General features: G+C 52.4%; 2 protein-coding genes across 2 annotated transcripts in view; one reads left to right on the forward strand and one right to left on the reverse strand.

Annotated features, from left to right (window-relative positions):
- Window positions 1-12762, reverse strand: part of LOC148506438 (gastrula zinc finger protein XlCGF66.1-like) — a 104996-nt gene that overhangs the window by 84742 nt on the left and 7492 nt on the right. The window lies entirely within an intron of this gene.
- Window positions 1-12762, forward strand: part of LOC148506439 (uncharacterized) — a 127842-nt gene that overhangs the window by 76412 nt on the left and 38668 nt on the right. The window lies entirely within an intron of this gene.

Below are 12762 nucleotides of genomic sequence, written 5' to 3' on the forward strand. Positions count from 1 at the left end.
TGCTCTCCCCCACACATCATGTCACTGTGTGTTACCAGTCCAGAGATCTGACCAGTCTCCTCCCCACACTCTCTGGTGTATCTCATACATCAGGAGCCATCAGCCCCTATTATACTCCTGCTCTCCCCCTCACATCATGTCACTGTGTGTTACCAGCCCAGAGATCTGACCAGTCTCCTCCCCACACTCTCTGGTGTACCTCATACATCAGGAGCCATTTGCCCCTATTATACTCCTGCTCTCCCCCACACATCATGTCACTGTGTGTTACCAGTCCAGAGATCTGACCAGTCTCCTCCCCACACTCTCTGGTGTATCTCATACATCAGGAGCCATCAGCCCCTATTATACTCCTGCTCTCCCCCTCACATCATGTCACTGTGTGTTACCAGCCCAGAGATCTGACCAGTCTCCTCCCCATACTCTCTGGTGTATCTCATACATCAGGAGCCATTTGCCCCTATTATACTCCTGCTCTCCCCCACACATCATGTCACTGCGTGTTACCAGTCCAGAGATCTGACCAGTCTCCTCCCCACACTCTCTGGTGTACCTCATACATCAGGAGCCATCAGCCCCTATTATACTCCTGCTCTCCCCCTCACATCATGTCACTGTGTGTTACCAGCCCAGAGATCTGACCAGTCTCCTCCCCACACTCTCTGGTGTATCTCATACATCAGGAGCCATCAGCCCCTATTATACTCCTGCTCTCCCCCTCACATCATGTCACTGTGTGTTACCAGCCCAGAGATCTGACCAGTCTCCTCCCCACACTCTCTGGTGTACCTCATACATCAGGAGCCATTTGCCCCTATTATACTCCTGCTCTCCCCCTCACATCATGTCACTGTGTGTTACCAGCCCAGAGATCTGACCAGTCTCCTCCCCACACTCTCTGGTGTATCTCATACATCAGGAGCCATCAGCCCCTATTATACTCCTGCTCTCCCCCTCACATCATGTCACTGTGTGTTACCAGCCCAGAGATCTGACCAGTCTCCTCCCCACACTCTCTGGTGTACCTCATACATCAGGAGCCATTTGCCCCTATTATACTCCTGCTCTCCCCCACACATCATGTCACTGCGTGTTACCAGTCCAGAGATCTGACCAGTCTCCTCCCCACACTCTCTGGTGTACCTCATACATCAGGAGCCATCAGCCCCTATTATACTCCTGCTCTCCCCCTCACATCATGTCACTGTGTGTTACCAGCCCAGAGATCTGACCAGTCTCCTCCCCACACTCTCTGGTGTACCTCATACATCAGGAGCCATCAGCCCCTATTATACTCCTGCTCTCCCCCTCACATCATGTCACTGTGTGTTACCAGCCCAGAGATCTGACCAGTCTCCTCCCCACACTCTCTGGTGTATCTCATACATCAGGAGCCATCAGCCCCTATTATACTCCTGCTCTCCCCCTCACATCATGTCACTGTGTGTTACCAGCCCAGAGATCTGACCAGTCTCCTCCCCACACTCTCTGGTGTACCTCATACATCAGGTGCCATTTGCCCCTATTATACTCCTGCTCTCCCCCACACATCATGTCACTGCGTGTTACCAGTCCAGAGATCTGACCAGTCTCCTCCCCACACTCTCTGGTGTATCTCATACATCAGGAGCCATCAGCCCCTATTATACTCCTGCTCTCCCCCACACATCATGTCACTGTGTGTTACCAGCCCAGAGATCTGACCAGTCTCCTCCCCACACTCTCTGGTGTATCTCATACATCAGGAGCCATCAGCCCCTATTATACTCCTGCTCTCCCCCTCACATCATGTCACTGTGTGTTACCAGCCCAGAGATCTGACCAGTCTCCTCCCCATACTCTCTGGTGTATCTCATACATCAGGAGCCATTTGCCCCTATTATACTCCTGCTCTCCCCCACACATCATGTCACTGCGTGTTACCAGTCCAGAGATCTGACCAGTCTCCTCCCCACACTCTCTGGTGTACCTCATACATCAGGAGCCATCAGCCCCTATTATACTCCTGCTCTCCCCCTCACATCATGTCACTGTGTGTTACCAGCCCAGAGATCTGACCAGTCTCCTCCCCACACTCTCTGGTGTATCTCATACATCAGGAGCCATCAGCCCCTATTATACTCCTGCTCTCCCCCACACATCATGTCACTGTGTGTTACCAGCCCAGAGATCTGACCAGTCTCCTCCCCACACTCTCTGGTGTATCTCATACATCAGGAGCCATCAGCCCCTATTATACTCCTGCTCTCCCCCTCACATCATGTCACTGTGTGTTACCAGCCCAGAGATCTGACCAGTCTCCTCCCCACACTCTCTGGTGTATCTCATACATCAGGAGCCATCAGCCCCTATTATACTCCTGCTCTCCCCCTCACATCATGTCACTGTGTGTTACCAGCCCAGAGATCTGTCCAGTCTCCTCCCCACACTCTCTGGTGTACCTCATACATCAGGAGCCATCTGCCCCTATTATACTCCTGCTCTCCCCCACACATCATGTCACTGTGTGTTACCAGTCCAGAGATCTGACCAGTCTCCTCCCCACACTCTCTGGTGTATCTCATACATCAGGAGCCATCAGCCCCTATTATACTCCTGCTCTCCCCCTCACATCATGTCACTGTGTGTTACCAGCCCAGAGATCTGACCAGTCTCCTCCCCACACTCTCTGGTGTACCTCATACATCAGGAGCCATTTGCCCCTATTATACTCCTGCTCTCCCCCTCACATCATGTCACTGTGTGTTACCAGCCCAGAGATCTGACCAGTCTCCTCCCCATACTCTCTGGTGTACCTCATACATCAGGAGCCATCAGCCCCTATTATACTCCTGCTCTCCCCCTCACATCATGTCACTGTGTGTTACCAGCCCAGAGATCTGACCAGTCTCCTCCCCACACTCTCTGGTGTACCTCATACATCAGGAGCCATCAGCCCCTATTATACTCCTGCTCTCCCCCTCACATCATGTCACTGTGTGTTACCAGCCCAGAGATCTGACCAGTCTCCTCCCCACACTCTCTGGTGTATCTCATACATCAGGAGCCATCAGCCCCTATTATACTCCTGCTCTCCCCCTCACATCATGTCACTGTGTGTTACCAGCCCAGAGATCTGACCAGTCTCCTCCCCACACTCTCTGGTGTACCTCATACATCAGGAGCCATTTGCCCCTATTATACTCCTGCTCTCCCCCACACATCATGTCACTGTGTGTTACCAGTCCAGAGATCTGACCAGTCTCCTCCCCACACTCTCTGGTGTACCTCATACATCAGGAGCCATCAGCCCCTATTATACTCCTGCTCTCCCCCTCACATCATGTCACTGTGTGTTACCAGCCCAGAGATCTGTCCAGTCTCCTCCCCACACTCTCTGGTGTACCTCATACATCAGGAGCCATCTGCCCCTATTATACTCCTGCTCTCCCCCACACATCATGTCACTGTGTGTTACCAGTCCAGAGATCTGACCAGTCTCCTCCCCACACTCTCTGGTGTATCTCATACATCTGGAGCCATCAGCCCCTATTATACTCCTGCTCTCCCCCTCACATCATGTCACTGTGTGTTACCAGCCCAGAGATCTGACCAGTCTCCTCCCCACACTCTCTGGTGTACCTCATACATCAGGTGCCATTTGCCCCTATTATACTCCTGCTCTCCCCCACACATCATGTCACTGCGTGTTACCAGTCCAGAGATCTGACCAGTCTCCTCCCCACACTCTCTGGTGTATCTCATACATCAGGAGCCATCAGCCCCTATTATACTCCTGCTCTCCCCCACACATCATGTCACTGTGTGTTACCAGCCCAGAGATCTGACCAGTCTCCTCCCCACACTCTCTGGTGTATCTCATACATCAGGAGCCATCAGCCCCTATTATACTCCTGCTCTCCCCCTCACATCATGTCACTGTGTGTTACCAGCCCAGAGATCTGACCAGTCTCCTCCCCATACTCTCTGGTGTATCTCATACATCAGGAGCCATTTGCCCCTATTATACTCCTGCTCTCCCCCACACATCATGTCACTGCGTGTTACCAGTCCAGAGATCTGACCAGTCTCCTCCCCACACTCTCTGGTGTACCTCATACATCAGGAGCCATCAGCCCCTATTATACTCCTGCTCTCCCCCTCACATCATGTCACTGTGTGTTACCAGCCCAGAGATCTGACCAGTCTCCTCCCCACACTCTCTGGTGTATCTCATACATCAGGAGCCATCAGCCCCTATTATACTCCTGCTCTCCCCCACACATCATGTCACTGTGTGTTACCAGCCCAGAGATCTGACCAGTCTCCTCCCCACACTCTCTGGTGTATCTCATACATCAGGAGCCATCAGCCCCTATTATACTCCTGCTCTCCCCCACACATCATGTCACTGTGTGTTACCAGCCCAGAGATCTGACCAGTCTCCTCCCCACACTCTCTGGTGTATCTCATACATCAGGAGCCATCAGCCCCTATTATACTCCTGCTCTCCCCCTCACATCATGTCACTGTGTGTTACCAGCCCAGAGATCTGACCAGTCTCCTCCCCACACTCTCTGGTGTATCTCATACATCAGGAGCCATCAGCCCCTATTATACTCCTGCTCTCCCCCTCACATCATGTCACTGTGTGTTACCAGCCCAGAGATCTGTCCAGTCTCCTCCCCACACTCTCTGGTGTACCTCATACATCAGGAGCCATCTGCCCCTATTATACTCCTGCTCTCCCCCACACATCATGTCACTGTGTGTTACCAGTCCAGAGATCTGACCAGTCTCCTCCCCACACTCTCTGGTGTATCTCATACATCAGGAGCCATCAGCCCCTATTATACTCCTGCTCTCCCCCTCACATCATGTCACTGTGTGTTACCAGCCCAGAGATCTGACCAGTCTCCTCCCCACACTCTCTGGTGTACCTCATACATCAGGAGCCATTTGCCCCTATTATACTCCTGCTCTCCCCCACACATCATGTCACTGTGTGTTACCAGTCCAGAGATCTGACCAGTCTCCTCCCCACACTCTCTGGTGTATCTCATACATCAGGAGCCATCAGCCCCTATTATACTCCTGCTCTCCCCCTCACATCATGTCACTGTGTGTTACCAGCCCAGAGATCTGACCAGTCTCCTCCCCATACTCTCTGGTGTATCTCATACATCAGGAGCCATTTGCCCCTATTATACTCCTGCTCTCCCCCACACATCATGTCACTGCGTGTTACCAGTCCAGAGATCTGACCAGTCTCCTCCCCACACTCTCTGGTGTACCTCATACATCAGGAGCCATCAGCCCCTATTATACTCCTGCTCTCCCCCTCACATCATGTCACTGTGTGTTACCAGCCCAGAGATCTGACCAGTCTCCTCCCCACACTCTCTGGTGTATCTCATACATCAGGAGCCATCAGCCCCTATTATACTCCTGCTCTCCCCCTCACATCATGTCACTGTGTGTTACCAGCCCAGAGATCTGACCAGTCTCCTCCCCACACTCTCTGGTGTACCTCATACATCAGGAGCCATTTGCCCCTATTATACTCCTGCTCTCCCCCTCACATCATGTCACTGTGTGTTACCAGCCCAGAGATCTGACCAGTCTCCTCCCCACACTCTCTGGTGTATCTCATACATCAGGAGCCATCAGCCCCTATTATACTCCTGCTCTCCCCCTCACATCATGTCACTGTGTGTTACCAGCCCAGAGATCTGACCAGTCTCCTCCCCACACTCTCTGGTGTACCTCATACATCAGGAGCCATTTGCCCCTATTATACTCCTGCTCTCCCCCACACATCATGTCACTGCGTGTTACCAGTCCAGAGATCTGACCAGTCTCCTCCCCACACTCTCTGGTGTACCTCATACATCAGGAGCCATCAGCCCCTATTATACTCCTGCTCTCCCCCTCACATCATGTCACTGCGTGTTACCAGCCCAGAGATCTGACCAGTCTCCTCCCCACACTCTCTGGTGTACCTCATACATCAGGAGCCATCAGCCCCTATTATACTCCTGCTCTCCCCCTCACATCATGTCACTGTGTGTTACCAGCCCAGAGATCTGACCAGTCTCCTCCCCACACTCTCTGGTGTATCTCATACATCAGGAGCCATCAGCCCCTATTATACTCCTGCTCTCCCCCTCACATCATGTCACTGTGTGTTACCAGCCCAGAGATCTGACCAGTCTCCTCCCCACACTCTCTGGTGTACCTCATACATCAGGAGCCATTTGCCCCTATTATACTCCTGCTCTCCCCCACACATCATGTCACTGTGTGTTACCAGCCCAGAGATCTGACCAGTCTCCTCCCCACACTCTCTGGTGTATCTCATACATCAGGAGCCATTTGCCCCTATTATACTCCTGCTCTCCCCCTCACATCATGTCACTGTGTGTTACCAGCCCAGAGATCTGACCAGTCTCCTCCCCACACTCTCTGGTGTATCTCATACATCAGGAGCCATCAGCCCCTATTATACTCCTGCTCTCCCCCTCACATCATGTCACTGTGTGTTACCAGCCCAGAGATCTGACCAGTCTCCTCCCCACACTCTCTGGTGTACCTCATACATCAGGAGCCATTTGCCCCTATTATACTCCTGCTCTCCCCCACACATCATGTCACTGTGTGTTACCAGTCCAGAGATCTGACCAGTCTCCTCCCCACACTCTCTGGTGTACCTCATACATCAGGAGCCATCAGCCCCTATTATACTCCTGCTCTCCCCCTCACATCATGTCACTGTGTGTTACCAGCCCAGAGATCTGTCCAGTCTCCTCCCCACACTCTCTGGTGTACCTCATACATCAGGAGCCATCTGCCCCTATTATACTCCTGCTCTCCCCCACACATCATGTCACTGTGTGTTACCAGTCCAGAGATCTGACCAGTCTCCTCCCCACACTCTCTGGTGTATCTCATACATCAGGAGCCATCAGCCCCTATTATACTCCTGCTCTCCCCCTCACATCATGTCACTGTGTGTTACCAGCCCAGAGATCTGACCAGTCTCCTCCCCACACTCTCTGGTGTACCTCATACATCAGGTGCCATTTGCCCCTATTATACTCCTGCTCTCCCCCACACATCATGTCACTGTGTGTTACCAGTCCAGAGATCTGACCAGTCTCCTCCCCACACTCTCTGGTGTATCTCATACATCAGGAGCCATCAGCCCCTATTATACTCCTGCTCTCCCCCTCACATCATGTCACTGTGTGTTACCAGCCCAGAGATCTGACCAGTCTCCTCCCCACACTCTCTGGTGTACCTCATACATCAGGAGCCATCAGCCCCTATTATACTCCTGCTCTCCCCCTCACATCATGTCACTGTGTGTTACCAGCCCAGAGATCTGACCAGTCTCCTCCCCACACTCTCTGGTGTATCTCATACATCAGGAGCCATCAGCCCCTATTATACTCCTGCTCTCCCCCTCACATCATGTCACTGTGTGTTACCAGCCCAGAGATCTGACCAGTCTCCTCCCCATACTCTCTGGTGTATCTCATACATCAGGAGCCATCAGCCCCTATTATACTCCTGCTCTCCCCCACACATCATGTCACTGCGTGTTACCAGTCCAGAGATCTGACCAGTCTCCTCCCCACACTCTCTGGTGTACCTCATACATCAGGAGCCATCAGCCCCTATTATACTCCTGCTCTCCCCCTCACATCATGTCACTGTGTGTTACCAGCCCAGAGATCTGACCAGTCTCCTCCCCACACTCTCTGGTGTATCTCATACATCAGGAGCCATCAGCCCCTATTATACTCCTGCTCTCCCCCACACATCATGTCACTGTGTGTTACCAGCCCAGAGATCTGACCAGTCTCCTCCCCACACTCTCTGGTGTATCTCATACATCAGGAGCCATCAGCCCCTATTATACTCCTGCTCTCCCCCTCACATCATGTCACTGTGTGTTACCAGCCCAGAGATCTGACCAGTCTCCTCCCCACACTCTCTGGTGTATCTCATACATCAGGAGCCATCAGCCCCTATTATACTCCTGCTCTCCCCCTCACATCATGTCACTGTGTGTTACCAGCCCAGAGATCTGTCCAGTCTCCTCCCCACACTCTCTGGTGTACCTCATACATCAGGAGCCATCTGCCCCTATTATACTCCTGCTCTCCCCCACACATCATGTCACTGTGTGTTACCAGTCCAGAGATCTGACCAGTCTCCTCCCCACACTCTCTGGTGTATCTCATACATCAGGAGCCATCAGCCCCTATTATACTCCTGCTCTCCCCCTCACATCATGTCACTGTGTGTTACCAGCCCAGAGATCTGACCAGTCTCCTCCCCACACTCTCTGGTGTACCTCATACATCAGGAGCCATTTGCCCCTATTATACTCCTGCTCTCCCCCACACATCATGTCACTGTGTGTTACCAGTCCAGAGATCTGACCAGTCTCCTCCCCACACTCTCTGGTGTATCTCATACATCAGGAGCCATCAGCCCCTATTATACTCCTGCTCTCCCCCTCACATCATGTCACTGTGTGTTACCAGCCCAGAGATCTGACCAGTCTCCTCCCCATACTCTCTGGTGTATCTCATACATCAGGAGCCATTTGCCCCTATTATACTCCTGCTCTCCCCCACACATCATGTCACTGCGTGTTACCAGTCCAGAGATCTGACCAGTCTCCTCCCCACACTCTCTGGTGTACCTCATACATCAGGAGCCATCAGCCCCTATTATACTCCTGCTCTCCCCCTCACATCATGTCACTGTGTGTTACCAGCCCAGAGATCTGACCAGTCACCTCCCCACACTCTCTGGTGTATCTCATACATCAGGAGCCATCAGCCCCTATTATACTCCTGCTCTCCTCCTCACATCATGTCACTGTGTGTTACCAGCCCAGAGATCTGACCAGTCTCCTCCCCCCACTCTCTGGTGTACCTCATACATCAGGAGCCATCAGCCCCTATTATACTCCTGCTCTCCCCCTCACATCATGTCACTGTGTGTTACCAGCCCAGAGATCTGACCAGTCTCCTCCCCATACTCTCTGGTGTATCTCATACATCAGGAGCCATTTGCCCCTATTATACTCCTGCTCTCCCCCACACATCATGTCACTGCGTGTTACCAGTCCAGAGATCTGACCAGTCTCCTCCCCACACTCTCTGGTGTACCTCATACATCAGGAGCCATCAGCCCCTATTATACTCCTGCTCTCCCCCTCACATCATGTCACTGTTTGTTACCAGCCCAGAGATCTGACCAGTCTCCTCCCCACACTCTCTGGTGTATCTCATACATCAGGAGCCATCAGCCCCTATTATACTCCTGCTCTCCCCCACACATCATGTCACTGTGTGTTACCAGCCCAGAGATCTGACCAGTCTCCTCCCCACACTCTCTGGTGTATCTCATACATCAGGAGCCATCAGCCCCTATTATACTCCTGCTCTCCCCCTCACATCATGTCACTGTGTGTTACCAGCCCAGAGATCTGACCAGTCTCCTCCCCACACTCTCTGGTGTATCTCATACATCAGGAGCCATCAGCCCTTATTATACTCCTGCTCTCCCCCTCACATCATGTCACTGTGTGTTACCAGCCCAGAGATCTGTCCAGTCTCCTCCCCACACTCTCTGGTGTACCTCATACATCAGGAGCCATCTGCCCCTATTATACTCCTGCTCTCCCCCACACATCATGTCACTGTGTGTTACCAGTCCAGAGATCTGACCAGTCTCCTCCCCACACTCTCTGGTGTATCTCATACATCAGGAGCCATCAGCCCCTATTATACTCCTGCTCTCCCCCTCACATCATGTCACTGTGTGTTACCAGCCCAGAGATCTGACCAGTCTCCTCCCCACACTCTCTGGTGTACCTCATACATCAGGAGCCATTTGCCCCTATTATACTCCTGCTCTCCCCCACACATCATGTCACTGTGTGTTACCAGTCCAGAGATCTGACCAGTCTCCTCCCCACACTCTCTGGTGTATCTCATACATCAGGAGCCATCAGCCCCTATTATACTCCTGCTCTCCCCCTCACATCATGTCACTGTGTGTTACCAGCCCAGAGATCTGACCAGTCACCTCCCCACACTCTCTGGTGTATCTCATACATCAGGAGCCATCAGCCCCTATTATACTCCTGCTCTCCTCCTCACATCATGTCACTGTGTGTTACCAGCCCAGAGATCTGACCAGTCTCCTCCCCACACTCTCTGGTGTACCTCATACATCAGTAGCCATCAACCCCTATTATACTCCTGCTCTCCCCCTCACATCATGTCATTGTGTGTTACCAGCCCAGAGATCTGACCAGTCTCCTCCCCTCACTCTCTGGTGTATCTCATACATCAGGAGCCATCAGCCCCTATTATACTCCTGCTTTCCCCCTCACATCATGTCATTGTGTGTTACCAGCCCAGAGATCTGACCAGTCTCCTCCCCACACTCTCTAGTGTATCTCATACATCAGGAGCCATCAGCCCCTATTATACTCCTGCTCTCCCCCTCACATCATGTCACTGTGTGTTACCAGCCCAGAGATCTGACCAGTCTCCTCCCCACACTCTCTGGTGTATCTCATACATCAGGAGCCATCAGCCCCTATTATACTCCTGCTCTCCCCCTCACATCATGTCACTGTGTGTTACCAGCCCAGAGATCTGACCAGTCTCCTCCCCTCACTCTCTGGTGTATCTCATACATCAGGAGCCATCAGCCCTTATTATACTCCTGCTCTCCCCCTCACATCATGTCACTGTGTGTTACCAGCCCAGAGATCTGTCCAGTCTCCTCCCCACACTCTCTGGTGTACCTCATACATCAGGAGCCATCTGCCCCTATTATACTCCTGCTCTCCCCCACACATCATGTCACTGTGTGTTACCAGTCCAGAGATCTGACCAGTCTCCTCCCCACACTCTCTGGTGTATCTCATACATCAGGAGCCATCAGCCCCTATTATACTCCTGCTCTCCCCCTCACATCATGTCACTGTGTGTTACCAGCCCAGAGATCTGACCAGTCTCCTCCCCACACTCTCTGGTGTACCTCATACATCAGGAGCCATTTGCCCCTATTATACTCCTGCTCTCCCCCACACATCATGTCACTGTGTGTTACCAGTCCAGAGATCTGACCAGTCTCCTCCCCACACTCTCTGGTGTATCTCATACATCAGGAGCCATCAGCCCCTATTATACTCCTGCTCTCCCCCTCACATCATGTCACTGTGTGTTACCAGCCCAGAGATCTGACCAGTCTCCTCCCCATACTCTCTGGTGTATCTCATACATCAGGAGCCATTTGCCCCTATTATACTCCTGCTCTCCCCCACACATCATGTCACTGCGTGTTACCAGTCCAGAGATCTGACCAGTCTCCTCCCCACACTCTCTGGTGTACCTCATACATCAGGAGCCATCAGCCCCTATTATACTCCTGCTCTCCCCCTCACATCATGTCACTGTGTGTTACCAGCCCAGAGATCTGACCAGTCACCTCCCCACACTCTCTGGTGTATCTCATACATCAGGAGCCATCAGCCCCTATTATACTCCTGCTCTCCTCCTCACATCATGTCACTGTGTGTTACCAGCCCAGAGATCTGACCAGTCTCCTCCCCACACTCTCTGGTGTACCTCATACATCAGGAGCCATCAGCCCCTATTATACTCCTGCTCTCCCCCTCACATCATGTCATTGTGTGTTACCAGCCCAGAGATCTGACCAGTCTCCTCCCCTCACTCTCTGGTGTATCTCATACATCAGGAGCCATCAGCCCCTATTATACTCCTGCTTTCCCCCTCACATCATGTCATTGTGTGTTACCAGCCCAGAGAACTGACCAGTCTCCTCCCCACACTCTCTAGTGTATCTCATACATCAGGAGCCATCAGCCCCTATTATACTCCTGCTCTCCCCCTCACATCATGTCACTGTGTGTTACCAGCCCAGAGATCTGACCAGTCTCCTCCCCACACTCTCTGGTGTATCTCATACATCAGGAGCCATCAGCCCCTATTATACTCCTGCTCTCCCCCTCACATCATGTCACTGTGTGTTACCAGCCCAGAGATCTGACCAGTCTCCTCCCCACACTCTCTGGTGTATCTCATACATCAGGAGCCATCAGCCCCTATTATACTCCTGCTCTCCCCCTCACATCATGTCATTGTGTGTTACCAGCCGAGAGATCTGACCAGTCTCCTCCCCACACTCTCTAGTGTATCTCATACATCAGGAGCCATCAGCCCCTATTATACTCCTGCTCTCCCCCTCACATCATGTCACTGTGTGTTACCAGCCGGGAGATCTGACCAGTCTCCTCCCCACACTCTCTGGTGTATCTCATACATCAGGAGCCATCAGCCCCTATTATACTCCTGCTCTCCCCCTCACATCATGTCATTGTGTGTTACCAGCCCAGAGATCTGACCAGTCTCCTCCCCACACTCTCTGGTGTATCTCATACATCAGGAGCCATCAGCCCCTATTATACTCCTGCTCTCCCCCTCACATCATGTCACTGTGTGTTACCAGCCCAGAGATCTGACCAGTCTCCTCCCCACACTCTCTGGTGTATCTCATACATCAGGAGCCATCAGCCCCTATTATACTCCTGCTCTCCCCCTCACATCATGTCACTGTGTGTTACCAGCCCAGAGATCTGACCAGTCTCCTCCCCACACTCTCTGGTGTATCTCATACATCAGGAGCCATCAGCCCCTATTATACTCCTGCTCTCCCCCTCACATC

The sequence above is a fragment of the Taudactylus pleione genome, unplaced genomic scaffold (assembly GCF_031769625.1).
Source record: "Taudactylus pleione unplaced genomic scaffold, aTauple2 ptg000404l, whole genome shotgun sequence".
In the NCBI taxonomy this organism is placed as follows: Eukaryota; Metazoa; Chordata; class Amphibia; order Anura; family Myobatrachidae; genus Taudactylus; species Taudactylus pleione.